The sequence below is a fragment of the Telopea speciosissima genome, chromosome 9, assembly GCF_018873765.1.
Source record: "Telopea speciosissima isolate NSW1024214 ecotype Mountain lineage chromosome 9, Tspe_v1, whole genome shotgun sequence".
NCBI lineage: Eukaryota > Viridiplantae > Streptophyta > Magnoliopsida > Proteales > Proteaceae > Telopea > Telopea speciosissima.
In genome coordinates, this window is record NC_057924.1 from 51,130,358 (window position 1) to 51,148,293 (window position 17,936).

Consider the following 17,936-nt stretch of genomic DNA (forward strand, 5'->3'; position numbering starts at 1 on the left):
TATGCAAAAGCGAAGCTACCAAGGATTTGGGTGTCTGGTGTATGCTCTACCATGTCATTCAGAGAACAATAGTGGAGAGAAATAGAGTTTGTTGCTGAGAAAGAAAAAAATAAAAAAGTTTTTGCCTTAATGCCTGAAAAGAAAGTATAGTAAAAAATACTCAAAACCTAAGTCTTTGGTTCCATCGATACTATGAGTGGTTTACCTGAACGTGAGTAGTGTTCAGAAAATATGAGGAGATCCCTTAATCTTGATGCATGCTTGTTACTTGAATTGGTGTGGGGTGATAAAATTCAAGTGTGGGGGAACCTTTGGCTCCTTGATCTTTAGTTGAGCACTTTTAGGGCTTGTGTGCACTAACCTACTTATGCCATGATTAAAATTTACAGCATTCTTTTCTTGTTGAACTTTGGGTATACATTCACTGCAAACATCCACGAGACACAACTCGTCTACTAGGGGTAACCTAGGGGTTTAAAGGCTTATTGCACATGCTAAATGCAACCGTGATTCTTACGAAAGTGAGTTAGGATTTTTGCATTCTAGATTAGTTTTTCTTTTTGTTTACATGAAGACAAGTAACGTTCAAGTGAGGGGCAATCTGATGAGCACATTTATGTGTGAAATCTAAGGGCATAAAACATACATTTTACCACACTGGACAGAGTTACTCGGTGCTTTCTTGTGCTTTTTAGGTTTTTGGGCTATTTATTGCTATTCTGGACTACCGGGGGCTACATCTCCAAATTTACACGTAAAGCTGCCCAATGTTTTTGTATGGTTGTGTTTAGAGCTAAATTTTGAGCAAGTTGGGCGTGACGGAATTCAATTTTGCATCCTTTCAGGCCTCCATGCAAACAATTATTGTTTCTGGGACGTAAAAGAATAATGGGGCAGAAATGAGCCGAAACGCAAGCCTTTAAATCTTGGGGATTCTCCTTTTCCCTTTGTTACTCCCGGCACATCAAACTTTGATATGAAAATGCTTCCAAGTAGACCCTGGGATCGGTTAGGACTAATTATATCAAGGGTACTTTGGTGATGGGTTAGAGGGTAAGCTAAAATAGGTTTTCCAAATGAGTAGGCTGAGGCGCAAAGTTGTAACTAGCGGATTCCAATGTTTCAGGATTTATTTGGGATAGCTAGCAGTCAGGGATGGCTTCCCTTAATAGGTTCAATATTTTTTCCCAGCTTGGGTTCTTACTCCTTCTAAGCTCCGTGCTCATTTGAAGGGGATCAGATGTTTGGAAAGCTCAAGAACTTTTATTGTCAAGACTTCGACACCAGTTTTTCTTTTCATTTTTATGTAGAAAAGAGATAATTTATTGATAACAGATGGAATAAGCACATCGAGAGGCATTTACAGAAGGAGACTCGACCAAAGGAGAATCTAAAGACCTATGGGACTCATATCCGGACCCGGTAACGGCTGCTCTGTGCATTCTTTGTCTCCGTGCAGTAGTGTCATAGTGCCATTTGCCATCTCAAAATGTGCAGTAATCAAAAGGTGCCCCTCTAGTCGAAGCTGGGAGCCTGGAATCATTTTAAGTCAGCCAGCAAGACTATTCTCATCAATTTAATGATTGTAGTTTAATGCCTTCGGGCTATTCTGCTTCCCTCACTTTGGATGTGTCGGGAGGGGATTGGTTATCACATTCGGCTGCTACTATTTGGGATGCAACTCAAATGTTTCAGCTTCCAAAAGGTCTTGTATCTTGTGCCGAAGGATCAGACAGTCATCAGTAGAGTGCCTATATCGTGTGTGGTAGACACAATACTTTTTTGTTCTTTTTTTTTGGATTGTCATCACTCTTTTTTTTAACTCATTTTTTTTCCTTACTAGGGTTCTTAAATCTTCTCTGAAATAAGATTTTTCTTTTCACAATCTAAATCTTGGGGATTCTCCTTTTCCCTTTGTTACTCCCGGCACATCAAACTTTGATATGAAAATGCTTCCAATTAGACCCTGGGATCGGTTAGGACTAAGTATATCAAGGGTACTTTGGTGATGGGTTAGAGGGTAAGCTAAAATAGGTTTTCCAAATGAGTAGGCTGAGGCCCAAAGTTGTAACTAGTGGATTCCAATGTTTCAGGATTTATTTGGGATAGCTAGCGGTCAAGGATGGCTTCCCTTAATAGGTTCAATATTTTTTCCTAGCTTGGGTTCTTACTCCTTCTAAGCTCTGTGCTCATTGAAGGGGATCAGATATTTGGAAAGCTCAAGAACTTTTATTGTCAAGACTTCGACACCATTTTTTCTTTTCATTTTTATCATCACGAAGATCATCTTCAACATTGAGTGAAAGCAAAGAGTAAAGAAGAATGTTTATATAGAAAAGAGATAATTTATTGATAACAGATGGAATAAGCACATTGAGAGGCATTTACAGAAGGAGACTCGACAAAAAGAAAATCTAAAGACCTAAGGGACTCATATCCAGACCCGGTAACATCTTCAGTGTGCATTCTCTGTCTTCGTGCAGTAGTGTCATAGTGCCATTTGCCATCTCAAAAGGTGCCCCTCTAGCCGGAGTTGGGAGCCTGGAATCATTTTAAGTCAGCCAGCAAGACTATTCTCATCAATTTAATGACTGTAGTTTAACGGCTTCGGGCGATTCTGCTTCCCTCACTTTGGATGTGTCGAGAGGGGATTGGTTATCACATTCGGCTGCTGCTATTTGGGATGCAACTCAAATGTTCCATCTTCCAAAAGGTCTTGTATCTTGTGCCGAAGGATCAGACAGTCATCAGTAGAGTGCCTATATTGTGTGTGGTAGACACAATACTTTTCAGATTTATACCAGCGTGGTGGAGGCTGAGGGACAAATTGAGGCTCTACTGCCGCAATCAGACCTGCATTGAGTAACTTAGTGAAGACGTGACTTAATGGCATTTCGAGATCTGTGAATTCTCTTAGTGGCTTCTGTGGTGGAGTCGCCCTCTGGTCATAAGTGGCAGGAGGTAGAGCTGATAAAAGAGACATGACTGGAGCAGGAAGCACAAGGTTCACCTCAGGGGCCTGCTTTGTGAAGTTCTTCTTGCCCTCACTTGAACTAGGGGCATAACGATCCATCTTTGGAAGCGACCCATGGGATAATTCATCCTCAATTTGTTGCCCAGCTATTATCAACGAGTTGAATGAGGTCAACAGTTGTGAAAACAGATATTTCTTGAGGTGGACTTGTAGTCCCCTGACAACCATTGTCACTTGTTCTCGCTCAGTGGGGCAATTTGCCATTAGTGATGCTTTATCATGGAACCTAATCTAGTAAGCCGTGAAGGTCTCATTGGGCTCTTGCTTTATTGTCTTGAGATCTCGACGAGTAAGCTCAACATCAGTGTTGTAAGAGTTCAGGTGGTTGAGTGCCTTGATCATATCATTTCAGGTGCGAGATTGAGATGGATAAAGGTTCATGAGCCATTGGAGAGCTGCATCCGTGAGACTCAGTTAGAAGGCCTGTCCCATCTGCTCAGGGGTAAGATTATCTATCCTCATCTGCCCAATATATGCTCTGAGATGGGCTCTAGGATCTCCTTTTCCTGTGAATTTCACACCCTTGTATTTGAAATTCAAAGGAAGCCTCGCTTCAGGAAAGAAACATATTCCTTCTGCATCAATAATTTAATCCTTGATGCTCTTTACACTCTTGAAAGCTAACTCGAGCTTCTCCAACTTCTCACGCATAAGCTCTCCCTCTCTGTCTAAGGGGGTTCTTCAGGTTTTTGGTGTTGCTTGAACACCACATTTTCCTCCTCATCCAACATCATGTGTCGGATGCTTTGTGGGGTACGAGGAACACTCTGCTCATACTCTGGTTGTCTACTAGCTTGAAACTGTGACTGAAACATTGCTGACAAATTGGTCACTGCCTCTTGCAATTTGTTCATCTGCTCTTGCAAAGACTCTTCTCCGACAGGAGGATTTCTGGCTGAGCTCATGGTGAACGTAATACCTTGACTAACTGGTGGTGATGATATTCTGACAACACGGCCGTCCCTTTGGGCCCATAGAGGTTGATTCTGTTGTCAGGAAGTGGTGCCTTATAACTGAGAAACACACCTTGATCAGGTTCGCCTTAAGGTAAGATGACTCAATGACAGAATAGGAGGGATGTTACGGGATGGATTCACTCCTTTGATAGAACACAAGGCAAGAAACATGAGCAAAACAAAATGATCGAACCATACAAGGGTGGCTTAGGTAAGAACAAACCCTATTTCCAGTTCTACGCTGAAACAGTGATCTAGAACCATGTATTGGATGAACTTGGTCTGTCCCTAACATCGAGATAGAGACTTAGTACCTTTACTAGGTTGAAATGTACGTCACACCGGATCGATTGTGTAGGCATCACCCTATGGTACTAACCACGCGGTGTGGATACATAAGTCAACGCTGATGTAGTTACCAACACTCAAATCTTAACGTCAAAGATGGACCATGTTTGTCCGTTGGTGGGCGAAGACTGAAACGGGTAGAACTGGTTAATGGGGAGTTCTAATCCAAGTCTTAAACAATTTTACATTTGTGGCATTCCTAATGATTCAGATCTATATCCACTACATGATGCATGCAAAGGGTAGGCTGATAGGACAGAACAGGCCACCCTTCACAGAATCGATATACTTATCGTTCGTATAAGCAAGTCATGGGTACGTGGTTCCTTTGATATACCAGAGGAGCGGATCAGTCGATCTCAGAATGGTCAAGCTAGTGCCTTTTTTGAGTATCGAATGTACCCCACAACACACTAGTGACCACCCTTGCCAGTGATTCTAAACCCGTAAAGTACAGTATCAAAGGGTGTGACTTAGCCGCAGATTACCCATGACTACACATGGGTTCCAATGACTAAACCACATGGTTAAAGTGATTCCATGCCGTGAGTGTGTGCATGAGTGTAGTGCAGAAAGTGGCCATTAGTTGAACTACGAATATTCGTAAGGAACATCATTGTTGCCTAATTTCACTTCAAACACTCTTATGTAGGAAGCGGGTATCATCCGATCTTAGAGTACTTAGTATGATGTGTCTCACCTCCCTGGGGGTAGAGACACAACAGGGAGTACCCTCGTCGTTTGATTTCACCCCGAACATGATGTATGATGTAATCAGTACAATTATGATATATAAAAACAAATATGTATAACATAACAAGTATACAACAAAGAGTATGGTCAATCAGAAGTCTGACAATCCCCAGTGAAGTCGCCACTGTAGGCGCAACGGACAAAGATCGATCCGCGACCTCTTTCTAGCATGGCGCACCCGAGCATGGAAACGGTGCGAGGATTGTTATTGATGGTGTAGGGAGTCGCCACCTAGATCAGGGTCTAGGACCCAAAAATGGTGCCCATCCTTCGCAGAAAGACGCTAAATTAACTCCAATGACTCAATGGATGGTCTGCTCCAGATCTTTGGGTAAGTGTCAAATTACGGGCTGGGAAGGTGTTAGGCACCCAGCAACTGCCCGGTCGACGGTCGGTCTTCCTAGACCAAACTCTATTGTATACTGTTGTGTTATACGTATTATGCACCTAATTAAACTGTTTTTTTTGTGTTTTGATTATCTTTGTTGAAATTTATGGACCTAATTAGGCTAATTAAAATTAATGTTTTAATCCTAATAACTACCCCTAAGTTAGGTGATTATGTACATTATGCGCCCTAATTAATCTAGTTGATTTATTTTACTTAAGTTAGAAAACTTAACTCTATGGTCAAAAACATAATCAATTGTGCAAAATTATTAAGATCCTAGGGCAATGGTAATATCATGGATAAGTTTGATAAACAAAATGGCTTAAGGATCAAAATGACTAAAATTACAAAAATGCCCCTAGAGGGCAAAATGCATGAAAAACTCATGAAAAAGAAAAAATATGCTTAAGACATGCTTATGAATGTTAAAAAATGCAAAGGAAATGACAGCAACCTTTTTGGGGCCCTAATCACAATTTGGTCACAAAACGACCAAAATACCCCTAAAGGGCAAAATGGTAAAAATACTAGAACAAGAACTTTTAAGTCATTTCAGGCATTTGGTATGTCATTAAACATCCTGAAATTATTACACATGTCGAGTAAGACTATCGGATGGCATAATGGGCTTGCATTTGGCAAATTACCAAAATTCCCCCGAGGGCCAGAATGACTTTTTGTACATGGTTATGATTCATGGTGGGCATGTATGCATATGAAAACATTCTAAAACAACTTAAAACAGAATTTAATGCTTAGAAATGTATATTTTTTTATTTTCTTGGATTTTCACAACAAATAGAAAAATGACATCTACATCCCTAACATGGTAGGGAACACCTATGAAAATGATCAAACATTCATGTCAGTGATTAATGATCCCATACAATCAATCCTGATGAAATATGTATCCCATAATTTTTTTGTGAATTTTTATTCATTTATATTGTTTTTAATAGTTTTTGAAATGCTAAAAAGAAGGGAAAACAAAGAAAAATACAAAATCCCCATCACAGATCCGAATTGGATCAAACCAGAGCCCATTCCCACTAATAAAAACATGATCTTTAACATGGTCATCATAATTTGGTCCAAATACCCAACTATATGTTCAGATTTTACATAATCCGAAATCCTTCATAGGGGCAAAAATGTCACAAAAACCATGATTTGGAGCTTGAGAAAATTAATGAATATCAAACATAATGGAAAACATCATCCTTGAAAATTTCAGAATTTTATCACTCTTGTGTTATTTTTGAAGATTTTTTAACTGAAAACAACCTCTTTTAACTGAAGAAAATCAAAAGAAATACAAAAAAAATAAATAAAAATATATAAAAACTACCCTTGAAGCATGGAAGTGTCTGGGCTCAGTTTACATATCCTTGGATGGCCAGAATTATAGTTGAAAAGCACCGAAAGCCACTCCAAGTGTGGTTGGCCCGAATGGCAAGACTGGTGAACAAGGGGTATTTGAGGAATTTTATGTCTATGGAAACATGATATGGGAATTTATATGGCATGGATGGAAAGAGGGGATCGTGAAATTCATGAAGGTATTTTTTCCTGAATTTTCCTGGGTGTCTTACCTCTCCAAAACATAACCTATTTATAGGCAAAAATGTGTTCGACAGAATGACTGAATGAGCCTTGGGCATTCAATGCTTATTGACAAGAAAGGGGATTGGGGCTGGCGAGCTGTGGCCTGTGCGCTGGCAGGCTGTGGCCAGGTGCATGGCCATGGCCTGTGCACAGGGGCCTTAGGCCTTGCAGCCTCTACCGACAGCCTATGCTACTAACATGGCTAGGCTGCCGACAGGCCCAAGCAGGCTGGGTCAGGCTGGATTGGTCTGGGTCGGATTAACCCGGTCTGACTCGGTTCAGTCAACTTTTTTTATTTTAATATTCCATTTTAAGGGTCCACATTCAAATGCTAATATCTCCCAAACCAGATGGCCGATTTTGACGTGTCACACATCGTCACGAAGGTCTCAACACGTACTTTCCATCCGTATGGATGATGTTGCCAGATTTCACCGTAAAATGGCACAGATATCTAGAAAAGTACAAAAATGATTTTTCACACCGATCAAGGTCCAAATGATACCAAAATTACATGAAATTTTACATGTAAGCACAATATGACCAAATAAGGTTATAAAAATGATTTCATGTCACATCAGGTGGCTTGGATACCGAGAACTAGGCCAGGGGCAAAACGGTCATTTTCACAAAAGTTATCCGAATTGGCCAAAACTTTTCATTAAAGCTTAATATGACCAAATAAGGTCATCCAAAGTGTTTTCGGCCAAATCGGGAGGTCTAGATACCGAGAACCATGCTAGGGGTAAAACAGTCATTTTGACAAAAGGTGTCAGATTGTAGTGAAATTTCACATGTGGGGCTTAAAATGGTTAAATAAGGCTATCCTAGGGATTTGGGCTCTACTTGGGACAGTCTGGTTTCAAAAAGTTGGGTAAGGGTAAATTGGTAATTTTCTACCATTTGGTCACCACGCAAGCTAGTCGGGCTTTGATCATCATTATCGAGTCACAGTTCCAAGGTGCCAAAATTCAGTATTTACAGCTGTATAAGGGATTCTCGTTATCTGTATACAGACAATAACGGTTATAAAAGGAGGCTTTTGTTATCCGTATGCGAACGGAATAACATCTTGACGAGGAGGGAAGCGCTCTTCACTCAAGCGGGTAATTGATGGATCTACCCACAACTCGGAATATTACTCAAAACCCACTTACAAAGGCTAGAAAGAGGACAAAAATCGGACTGGGAGGGTCTCCCTAGGCCTGGAATCCATGAAAAGAGGGGAGGGCGACCCTCCTATTTATAGGCCTGGAGCTCCGTGGAGGACCACCCCGGTGCCGGGGGGTACTTTTCCACCGCGTCGTGGATGACATCATCCTACTGACGTCAAAAACCTCCACGGCGGCATGGCTCCGTACACTATTGCCGTGGGGGACCTCCACGGTGCCGTGGGACCGCCGTGGTTCGGGAAGGTGGGGTACCTCCTTCAGCATTTGGTAAAAGGGTCTTATAAGTCGTTTTAGGGATGTTAGGGTGATTTGGTTTAGATGTAGGGACAAGAGTCCTTCTTGAGAGAGATACCGATGTCTGTCCGTGTCCTGTTGTCATCATCGCCGAGGGGTGACAAAATTCAGTGTCTACATGGATACCTTTACCAAGCCTCTGGGGATGGCTCGGTTTCAATTCAACCTTACACGACAAGTTGAAGATTCGCATGTTAGAATCTCCACCTTGAAGGGGTGTATTAAAGATATCTTCATATCGCTTTTTAGAAGGTTCTCCAACCAAGGAGATCTGCACAGCTCATCCTCTCCTTCCATATTTGTTGCAATGTCTATATGGAACTGAATCCAGCCACTATGGAAAGTCCATATCACATGTGGCGACTTACCTTGTATAGAACTCTATATTCAGAATGCAATCTCAAAGACCATTACACTTGTATAGGTCGGTTAGGTTTTGGAGTCTTGTATAAATATACCATTAATCAATGCAATGAAATACATTGAGAATTATTGATCGAATAAAAACAAACCCCTAAGAGGTTTACCAATGCCTTTGGTTTCTCAAATGGCCAAAACCTTGTTGTACTGCTGATGAGCACATTTATGTATGAAATCTTAGGGCATAAAGCATACATTTTACCATACTGGACAGAGTTACTCGGTGCTTTCTTGTGCTTTTCAGGTTTTTGGGCTATTTATTGCTATTCTGGACTATCGAGGGCTACATCTCAAAATTTACATGTAAAGCTGCCCAATGTGTTTGCATGGCTATGTTTAGAGCTAAATTTTGAGCAAGATAGATGTGACGGAATTCAATTTTGCATCCTTTTAGGCCTCCATGCAAGCAATTAATGTTTTCGGGCTGTAAAAGAATAGTGGGCCAGAAATGAGCCGAAACACAAGCCTGGGCCAGTCTGAATTTTTGGAGAGTTATATTTGGCATCAAGGAAGACAATTATGATCAAGGGTTGAGATCCTGTCAAGCATTTTTCCTCTTTTTGCATTTTTCACTATTGGAGGAGAGAGAAAAGCCACATGGGACCTACACCTAATCATATGTGACCAAGGGTAGGATGGGAATAATTCTCACTGAAGTAACCAAGGACAAAGGAGGAATTTCATATTCAAATTAGAAGTTTGACTAGAAAGTGGGCTGCAAGCAAGGATCGACCAAGATGGGATTTGCACAAAAAAGAAAGGAGAAATAGTAAGAGGGATAGGAGGAAAAAGAAATTAAAAAAATAAAAGAAAGATAAAATCCATCCCACTCAAAATTCTCTTTCCCTCTTTCCCAAACTTCCTAAACTCTCTACCACTCACGGCCTCTCTCTCTCTCACCTTTCCACCACTCACATTTCATCTCACCTTTCCACCACTCACGTTTCTTTCTCCCTCCTTCCTAATTTCACTTTCATTCCATCTCTTTGTTTCCAGCTCTCTTCCTATTCTCTCTTTCTTTCTTTCACACCCATCTCTCTCACGGACTCTCTCTCACCAATCCATCTCTCACCATTCCACCTCTCTTCTATTTTTTCTCTCTCACAATTCCATCTCAATCACCACTGACATTCCATCTCTTTAATTCTCTCCCAGTCATGGTTCTCTCTCCCTCGTTCCTAATTTCTTGTCTCTCTCCCCTATTTTATCTCCCATCCACTTTCCCTTTTATTTTTTTTATTATTGTTATTTTATTTCAAACCTCTCCACGGCTCTCTACCTCTCCTCCTATTTACAATTTCATCACAAGTCCATCTCACTCACGGTTCTCTCTCTCCTCTTCCCAACCTTCCATGGTTTTAGAAGGAGGGGCTCCTCCCAAAACGTGGAAGCCCCCCCCCCCCCCCTCTTCTCCTCCTTCTCCTATATATACCCCTAGGGTTGGGGCTTGTAACTTGTACAATTTATTAATGAAATTTCTTTTTTTCTACTTCTAGTTTTTGGCTTTCTAAGTTCTAGTTTGATTTCATGCTTTTAATTCCATGGTTGTAATGCTTTTGATTCATGCTTTAATTTTATGTCTTCAATATGGTTGTAATAATTCTAGTTTAGTTTTTAAGTTTTATATTCTAGACTTCTAAATTCTAGTGAGAAGATTTAGAAGGATTAATCAAGTATTCAAGCTTTATCAAATTACATTCATGCAATGCCTAGTTAATTCATGCAAATTCTACTTTGGTAGAAGGGAGTATCAAGTTCTTATTTTTATTTTTATGTTCTTCTTCTTCTTAACTTCTTAATTCTTCTAGTTTCAAGTTTATTATTATTATGCATTATGGTAGGATTCTAATTTAATTACTTTTATTTAAATTTCAGATTTGATAACGCCATTTCAAGTGTGACATCAACTTCAATCCGGTTCAAGCTTCAATTAGTTAGTTCTATTTCTTTGATTTTTAGTTTTTCCTTTTGGTTGTGGTGTGTGGCTGTAATTTATTCCTTCAAATCCGCGTTAGTATTGATAGGTTAGATGCTTATGTGTTAGGACGTCAATTCAATTCACTAGATGCTTGTGAGTTAGGATGCGTTAATTTTCGTTAGTTTAATTAGTTTAATTTAATACTTTAATTTGGTTCACTTTGCATTGCTTTTAGGTGAGTAAAATAGAGTGGCGTACATCTCCCTGAGTTCGACCCGTAGCTACGATTGATCCGTACGCTTGCGGTTATTATTTCTTGCAAACAAGTTTTTGGCGCTGTTGTCGGGGAGATTATTGACCACTTTATTTTTCTAATTTTTAAGTAATTCGTAGTGCTTTAGTTTCTCTTCATTCTCTTCTTCTGTTTTTGAAAAAAAAAAAAAAAGTTTTTGAAAACCTCATCTTGTTTCTCTTCTGTTTCAAAGACTGTGTGCCCAATCTAAAGTCCTTCTTAAGCCCAAACCCAACCTCTTTTGGTGTCCCTCCTAAGATTAAGTTACCTATGATGCTGCATCTTGACTTGGTTGGGTGGATTGGCATGTGACTTATCTTTGGAGGTGACCAATTTTGATAATAGGAAAGCGACATAGTGAGTGCTATTGGAAACAAAAACGTATAGTAGTCCTCCACTCTACATCAGAATCCACTTGGAATCTCCCGTAGGTGGCTCGTGAAGACTATACGGGTTCCCTTGCTGTCAACTTATGTGGCAACCTTACAGCTTTGGAAGCACTGTTTTGATTCTTGAGGGACAGATGCATTATCTACCTTGGACTCCCTCTTGTTTTTGGTGATTTTTTCTAGTTTTTCATTTTTCTTTAATTTTTCAAAAGGAGACCTTATATCTGTTTAGGTGGCTACAGTGTGGACCCGTGATTCAAGCAATCGTCTTATTAGAATACCACCTTCTCCCCCACCTTTGACCACGGGTGACCAACAACCCAAGACTCTTAAGGATAGGTTTTACCCTGCTAGGGCTGCACAACCTTCATGCATCAATCTGCCAGTTGCTACAGGGAACAACTATGAACCCAAGACCCACTTCATTAGTATGCTACTCCACTTCCATTGGATGGCTAATGAGGATGCCTATCTTTTCCTTAGAGAATTTGAGGAGGTCTGTGTTCTAATTAAGGTTCAAAATTTAACTGATGATGTAGTTAGGCTCCGATTTATAACTTTTACCCTGAATGACCATGCCAAGAAGTGGCATTATGGACTGCCAACTAATTCTATTTCTACATGGGATGAGTTCACCATTGTCTTCTTAAGAAAATTTTTCCCTCTTCATAAGACCAATAAACTCAAGAGTAACATACTCTAGTTTAGGCAGAAACCACGAGTCCTTCTCTAGTTTCACGGAAAGATTCAAGCACCTCCTGTTAGAATGCCCTCACCATGGTATTGACTTGTGGCAACTTTGCACAATTATTTATAAGGGCATACACTTTCAGACCAAGCAGCTTTTAGAATCTATGTGTCCTGTAGGCTTTACCTCTTTTTCTGATGAGAATGAGGCTTAGACGTTCTTGATCAACTTGGCTGATAAGACTAGGGAGTGGGAACCTTCCCAAGAGACTGAAAAGACCACTAAAGGATATCTCATTGAAGGGGTTCCAGCCAAAAAGACCAAACTTGACATCCTCATTAAAAGGTTAGAGTCCATTCTCCCTACAGAGCCTATGCCAGTTAACCAGGGCAACCATGGGTCAATATGCAGTCGGTGCCATACACCTGGACATCTTATGGAAGAATATCCCAACACCTTTGTGGGTAATTTCAACACTGCGAATGTAAGTGCTCTCTACCAAAATGATCCATATAGCAACACTTACAATCCAAGATGGAGAAATCACCTTAATTTCTCCTGGAATCAAGGGAACCAAGCAGGCCCATCCAACTTTCACAATCAAGGCCAACTTGGTCTCCAAAGGCCCAACTTTGCACCACAAAGCTAAGGTATGTCTCCTCACCCCTTCCCCCCTCATCCTCATTTAGGACCTCCTATGAACACTGCTAGGCCACCTCTCCTTGCACCTTATCAGCAACCCCCAGGGTTTACCAATACAGGAGAGACAACAAGAATAAGTGAGTTGGAAAAACATAGAGCCCTTCTCACGACAAGCCACAATAATATGGAGAAATAGCTCAGCCAGCTTGTTACCATCATGCATAAGAGGAAAACAGGGAAATTGCCAAGCCAACTTGACTCAAATCCTAGACATCAGGCTCTAAATCAGCAAGGTACCCGAGCTCCTCCACTCAATGTTGTACAAGGCCAGCAGCATCAAGGGCCCTCCAGTCAGATCAATGTAATATATACTTTACGGAGTGGCCGTGAGTATCAACAGGTTAGTACACCTCAGTCTTTACCATCTCATACTCCTGTTGTCTCTCCCCCTTCTGATGAGGCTATTGAAGTGCCTTCTATTCCTAGTTCGTCTAATGAACCTGAAGATATTCCAGATGATTTGGTTGAGGAAATCAAAGATGATTCTGTTAAGGAAGTGAAAAGGACCACCCCTGAAAGAGTTTATACCCCACCTGCCCCATTCCCAAATAAGTTGGTTAGCAAGAAGTCTCCTTTTGTGGAGAAAATATTGGATGTTTTTAAATAGGTTTAGGTGAATATTCCTCTACTGGATACTATAGCCCAGGTCTCCGCTTATGCTAAAGTCCTCAAAGACTTATGCACCCAAAAGCGGACCACCAATGTGCCCAAAAAGGCATTCTTGGCTGCTAATATTAGTTCTCTCATCGCACAACCAATAGCAGCCAAGCATAAGGACCCAGGTAGCCCCACCATCTCTTGCACTATAGGCAACACCACTATTGATCATGCCTTATTGAACCTTGGTGTATGTGTGAACCTGTTACCCTTTCATGTCTGCCAACAACTGGGATTAGGAGAGCTGAAACCAAACAGAATTACTCTTCAACTTGTAGATAAGTCGGTTAAAGTTCCTAAGGGGATGGTTGAGGATGTCCTGCTAAAGGTTGGGGAATTTGTATTTTCTGTGGATTTTATTGTGTTAGACACCCAACCTACTGTAAATTTTAAGGACCAAATCCTAGTTATCTTGGGTAGACCATTCCTTGCTACCAGTAATGCCTTAATCAATTACAAGGATGGTCTCATGAAATTATCTTTTAGCAATACCTCTGTGGACTTCAATGTGTTTAGGTTGGGCAGGCAACCTGATATGGATAAGAGGTACTTGTACTTCAAGGATTCCCCGATGAGGTTGAGACTTTCTTTGAGATTGATTTTGATTCGGGATTTCAGGACTGCACAAAGGAATTGGAAGGTGTTGATGATACCACCTTATCTGAGGTCTGGAACATCCAACCACCATTGGAGCCCCTTGGACCCCTATCCACCTCCATTCCTAAACCCTTCAATATTGATCAATTCCTAAACCCAGATAATTGTCATACTGAGGACTGTTTAGTCCCACATGTTGACTGGTCCAAACCTCCTAGGTTTGATGATTTTATTGAGGAGGACAATGTTAGTCATGATGCTCTTCAAGCATATTATCGTGATCCTTATTTAGCAACCCAAGTTTTGCAAAGGGCGGATAGTTTTATTACTAGGATTGATTTGAGTAAACCTCCCTTTTTTTTTTGATTATCTTGATGAGGTTACTGATATTCATGATCCTTTTGGTGCTTACTGCGATCCATTCTTAGTTGGTTTTTACGATAATGACATGCATTTTGTATTGACAATGGGAGGGAGTGGAAGGATTTATGGTCTGAGTTGTACTGCTTTCATTTTCCACTGTCCCATGTGGACGGATTTTCCTATTGAGTATTTATCATTTGTGCTTAACTTTCATGTTATTTCTCGCTTTACTAAAATTCATGGTCGAGTATTTTCTGGTTCTGAATCTCTTTCTACATTTACCGACCATGGATTGAGATTTCTGTTGTTGCCCCTAGTACTTTTTGTAGAGCTCATGACTCTTCATGATCCTCTTTGTTGATATCTGGTAAGCCCCCTCATCTCCTCCCTTGTCCTTATTCTTTCTTTTCTGCATGCATTGAGGACATTGCATGAATTAAGTGTGAGGGGTGTGTGAACTTAATTGGTGAATTTTGATTGTGGCGGTAGTTTGGCTTTGTGCATACGTTTCTTTGATTGCGAAGCGAGAGAGAGAGAGAGGAATTAGGTGCCCTAGCATGCGAAATAATAAAGAAATCCCTTTTCAAGGACGGTAGTTGGTTTGTATCCGGTGAGAGGGATTGAGTTGAAAAATATGAGCACTATTTCGTTTGATGGCTAGATTTCTCTATGTATTTTATGGACCCTTTGATCTTCTGGCTAGTAGTTGAGACCAATTTGTTTGTGGCAAGGTAAGGCATGAAAGTGAAAGTGAAAGCAAAAAAAAAAAAAAAAAAGAAAAAAAAAAAAAAAAGAAAAAAAAAGAGAAGAAACAAGAAAGAAAAGTGGAATTGTTTGGGACTAGACAGGGCACTGTTGCCTCAAGAAGCAGGGTGACTTGTACGAAATTTCGTGGAAGGAAACTAAAAAAAAAACTCGTGCATCAATGTCTCAATGTCTTTATGGATATATGCAAAAAGCGAAGCTACCAAGTATTTGGGTGTCTGGTGTATGCTCCACCATGTCATTCAGAGAACAGTAGTGGAGTAGAAATAGAGTTTGTTGTTGAGATAGAAAAAAAAAAAAAAAAAAAAACTTTTGCCTTAATGCCTGAAAAGAAAGTATGGTAAAAAATACTCAAAACCTAAGTCTTTGGTTCCATCGATACTATGAGTGGTTTACCTGAACGTGAGTAGTGTTCAGAAAATATGAAGAGATCCTTTAATCTTGATGCATGCTTGTTACTTGAATTGATGTGGGGTGATAAAATTCAAGTGTGGGGGAACCTTTGGCTCCTTAATCTTTAGTTGAGCACTTTTAGGGCTTGTGTGCACTATCCTACTTATGCCATGATTAAAATTTGCAGCATTCTTTTCTTGTTGAATTTTGGGTATACGTTCACTGCAAACGTCCACGAGACACAACTCGTCTACTAGGGGTAACCTAGGGGTTTAAAGGCTAGTTGCACATACTAAGTGCAACGGTGATTCTTACGAAAGTGAGTTAGGATTTTTGCATTCTAGATTAATTTTTCCTTTTGTTTACATGAAGACAAGTAACGTTCAAGTGTGGGGCAATCTGATGAGCACATTTATGTGTGAAATTTTAGGGCATAAAGCATACATTTTACCACACTGGACAGAGTTACTCGGTGCTTTCTTGTGCTTTTCAGGTTTTTGGGCTATTTATTGCTATTCTGGACTACCGGGGGCTGCATCTCCAAATTTACTCGTAAAGCTGCCCAATGTTTTTGCATGGCTGTGTTTAGAGCTAAATTTTGAGCAAGATGGACGTGACGGAATTCAATTTTGCATCCTTTTAGGCCTCCATGCAAGCAATTATTGTTTCCGGGACGTAAAAGAATAATGGGGCAGAAATGAGCCGAAACGCAAGCCCGGGTCAGCCTGAATTTTTGGAGATTTATATTTGGCATCAAGGAAGACAATTATGATCAAGGGTTGAGATCCTCTCAAGCATTTACCCTCTTTTTGCATTTTTCATTATTGGAGGAGAGAGAAAAGCCACATGGGACCTACACCTAATCACATGTGACCAAGGATAGGATGGGAATAATTCTCACTGAAGTAACCAAGGACAAAGGAGGAATTTCATATTCAAATTAGAAGTTTGACTAGAAAGTGGGCGGCAAGCAAGGATCGGCCAAGATGAGATTTGCACAAGAAAAAAAGGAGAAATAATAGGAGAGATAGGAGGAAAAAGAAATTAAAAAAAAAAAGAGAAAATCCATCCCACTCACAATTCTCTTTCCCTGTTTCCTAAACTTCCTAAACTCTCTCCCACTCACGGCCTTTCTCTCTCACCTTTCCACCACTCACATTTCATCTCACCTTTCCACCACTCACGTTTCTTTCTCCCTCCTTCCTAATTTCACTTTCATTCCATTTCATTCCATTTCTTTCTGTCCATCTCTCATCTTATTCTTTCTTTCTTTCACACCCATCTCTCTCACGGACTCTCTCTCACCAATCCATCTCTCACCATTCCTCTCTCCTATTTTTTCTCTCTCACAATTCCATCTCAATCACCACTCACATTCCATCTCTTTAATTCTCTCCCAGTCACGGTTCTCTCTCCCTCTTTCCGAATTTCTTCTCTCTCTCTCCCCTATTTTATCTCCCTTTCCATACTCTCTCCCATCCACTTTCCCTTTTTACTTTTTTTATTATTATTTTTTTATTTCAAACCTCTCCACAACTCTCCACCTGTCCTCCTATTTACAATTTCATCACAAGTCTATCTCATTCACGGTTCTCTCTCTCCTCTTCTCCACCTTCCACGGTTTTAGGAGGGATTCCTCTGAAAACGTGGAAGCCCCCCCTTTTCTCCTCCTCCTATGTATACCCTTAGGGTTGGGGCTTGTAACTTGTGCAATTTATTAACGAAATTTCTTCTTTTCTCCTTCTAGTTTTTGGCTTTCTAAGTTCTAGTTTGATTTCATGGTTGTAATTTCTAGTTTTTGGCTTTCTAAGTTCTAGTTTGATTTCATGGTTGTAATGATTTTGATTCATGCTTTAATTTTATGTCTTCAATATGGCTGTAATAATTCTAATTTAGTTTTTAAGCTTTCTAGTCTAGACTTCTAAATTTTAGTGAGAAGATTTAGAAGACTTGGAAGAGGAAGCAATGCAAGGATTAATCAAGTATTCAAGCTTCATCAAATTACATTCAAGCAAGACCTAGTTAATTCATGCAAATTCAACTTTGGTAGAAGAGAATATCAAGTTCTTATTTTTATTTTTATGTTCTTCTTCTTCGTAACTTCTTAATTCTTCTAGTTTCAAGTTTATTATTATTATGCGTTATGGTAGGATTCTAATTTAATTACTTTTATTTAAATTTCAGATTTGGTAGCGCTAT